Consider the following 3255-nt stretch of genomic DNA (forward strand, 5'->3'; position numbering starts at 1 on the left):
TTAAGCACATCCTTGCCACGTCATCCAGCAACCCCACTCCTGAAATTTCCCCCAAGAGAAAACTTAAACGTGCACACACAAACCTGCACTCAAGTGTTCAGGCCTCATTGCTCATTGCCAATAACTGGAAGGAAACAAAATGTCCATCAGCAGGAGAAGGCGTGAACCAATGCAGATGCTTCCACACAGGGGGCACCAACCAGCAGTGGAAACATGCACCCCAAATGCCCCAGGTCTCCCAGGCCACATGCCCGGTGAAGAAAACTAGTTTCGGTGGGCACAGGCCGAAGGATGCTGCCACATGACATCTTGGAGAAGACAGTGCTACTGTGTTGGGGAGCAGGGCAGTGGTTTCAAGGGGCTACGGATGGAGGGGCGAATGGAGGCGCTCTCTGGGGCAAAGGCTGAGCACCTGCACCTCACTGTGGGCTGCGGCTGAGAGGCTGTACAGCAAACACTGGCTTCAGTACATGCAGACTGAAGGAGGAAGGCGCCCACAAGTCAAAGACAGAGGGTGTCACCTCCATGAAACAAAAACATTAAAAAAAAAAACTCCTAAAATTAAGAAAAAAACACAAAAGTATTGCATAAGCGCGTTGGACTTTGAGTTGACACAATCTGCCTGGGAGCGTGGAACAAACCACCGGCTTGGCGACCCCAGAGGGAGAGGGGCGGAGGGTTTAGACCTCAATTGAAGGGCTCAGTACCTGGCTGTAGGAAATAACAGATTTCAAAAGCGACAGGGAGGAAATAATTTCTGCTGATGAGGTTGCATTTCCCCAGATAGCTGGCAGAGTAAATTAAAGCAATATAGTAAAAAAATGCACATCTTGATGGAATCTCAGGATCACAAGGTTGTGTTGAAGGAGATTTGAACATGTCCAGGAAAGAAGACAAATGAGCTGAATCTTGCAGCTGCCCTGCAATGGGGGGAAGGGCGGGTGGCCATGATTCTCCGTGACGTTGCAGGAATTCTGGCTGGATCCTCAGGAGCCTTTTCTTCTTGTCCACATTCACCTTTGGGGGTTGGTGTGGGTCCTTGATAGTCATGACTGCACTTGGGGCCGGGGGCCTGCTGAGGCTGGTCTCCATGTTTCCAAAATGCAGGGGTTTGTTCCAGATCCTACTGCTCAGCACACAGAAAGCCAGTCACTGAGACGATGGTTACTGCCAGTGAAGAAGGCGTGCATCAGGAGCTGCAGGCTAGGAGATGGGAGGTCAGCCTCAAATGCATTTTCCTGACTGACTGTATAGCAGGGAAGAAACGTGACTATGTGTAAGGAAAACAGGAATTAGGGGGAGAGAGGAAGAGGAGTTGCTCAGGAGGAGGCAGGTGGCTGATCAGGCACTCATGATGGGTGAAGGGTTTGGTGTCTCACTGACCAATGCCATGATCTGGTGAGTCTCTGTTCCTTCACACTACCTGGGAGGCCTGATGGTCAGTTTCCTGAGAAAGGAACTCAAATAAGACACATGTCACGTTCTCAAGTTTCAAGACCACAAGGATCCATTTCTGTGTTATTCAGAGAAACCACGAACATCAGTTCTCTGGGACAATCAGGTCAGTTCAACACCAGACCCGATCTGCCATGACGCCTGCTGCTCGGCCCTCAGATAAAGTCCAGAATCCAGTGTCCTCTCTCCAACCCCAGCCTGGTCCCACACCCAAACCTCCCCGCTACGCCCTGGGCCTCATTGCTCTCCCGCCGCAGAGGGGTCAGGGAGCTGCACATGTCCCGCGTGCACCTGGGCACGTGGCGTATTTCAGATGCACCTGGTGTCACTGTTCGCACAAACTCAAGTGGGAAGAGATCCAAATGCTCGTTCACGGCAGATGGATGAGGACGTCTCAGCAAGTCCTTCGGGGGAGTCAGCCAGCGCAAGCCAAGTGAGGGACCTCCGGAGACATGAATGGGTCTCAGACAGTGTGTGAGTGGATGACGCAGCAAAAACACACACTGCTAGTTCAGTCAGTTCTGCTGAGCTCAGAATAGTCCACATCATGTTGATGTTTTTAACCTGGGGCTCACATTCTTCAGTCAGAATATGGCAAGGGCTTTAGAAGTCATCTAAAGTATCAATAATTTGAAGTCCTTTAATACAAAAAGTACAGAATATTACCTTTGTCACATAGCAACAGGGAAATGAAAAAAGAAAATTGACATGTTCTTTAATGGCTAGGAAAATATTCTTAGAAAGATATCTCAAGCACAGGTGAATCTAAGAAATGACCAATTTCCTTCTTTACATAGATAAAGGTAAGGTTAGATCCATGTAAATAAATGAAGCCATTAAGGGTAGAGTCCCACAGATCACAGAACTGACCCAGCATCCAGCTCTGCTCACGATTTCAGGGAGTAATTTCCAGGGACAGGTCGAGCTGGAGAAACTGGGGACCCTTGTAGCCCCCCATCCTTCCTGTCTCATAGGGTCTCTGAGGGGTGCCTGGAACATTTCCTCTTGGGCTTTGAAGATCGTTTCACTTAAACGCGACATTTTCCAGGTGCCATGGACCTGAGCCCAGAAACTTCACCCGCGACAGTGGCTCCCCAGGAGTGAGCACCAGGCACTGTCAGGGGTTCTCTCCCAGCACATTTACAAGGACTTGATGGGTTCTTCTTCCTTCAGGAGCAATCCCAGTGGGCAGAAGGAGGGGACGGGAGGCCTGGCAAATGCTCCTCCCCAGCTCCGTTCCAAGCTCCATGGGGCTCTGGCAGGCTCCAGGTGACAAGCAGATGAGGGATTAGGGTTCCTCCCTGGCCTCGCTGCTCTTAGGCCCTCATGGCACCCTCCCCACCCCCGTGCGGCCGGCGGACCCTGCTCCCACCCAGCTGTTCTCAGGACTCTCATCCTTCCAGGACGACGCCCTACCTGGAGCACCTGTTCCTGTGGCACCCCCAGTCCTGCGCTGCAGCATTCACCCTGTCACCTCCGTGGCGAGACCTTCCTGGAACCGTGATCAGCCCATTGGTTTCATCCACTCTCCTCCTAGCCCGTGTTCTGTGCTTGTTTCTCGTTCCCAAAACATCCTGAAATTACAAGAAATTAACTTTTTTCAAGTCTCTGTGCTTCTGAAGTGGGTTTGCCTTAATATAACATTGATGTATTTTTAAGGGACATTTTTCAAGCTGTACTTTAAGAAATATTTCTTACATTCTTTTGGAGTTTTTTTTTTTTTCTGTAAGAGTCTTACTCTGTCTCCCAGGCTGGAGTGCAATGGCGCGATCTTGGCTCCCTACAACCTCCACCTCCCGG

Source organism: Colobus angolensis, unplaced genomic scaffold (assembly GCF_000951035.1).
Source record: "Colobus angolensis palliatus isolate OR3802 unplaced genomic scaffold, Cang.pa_1.0 Scaffold358, whole genome shotgun sequence".
Classification (NCBI taxonomy): domain Eukaryota; kingdom Metazoa; phylum Chordata; class Mammalia; order Primates; family Cercopithecidae; genus Colobus; species Colobus angolensis.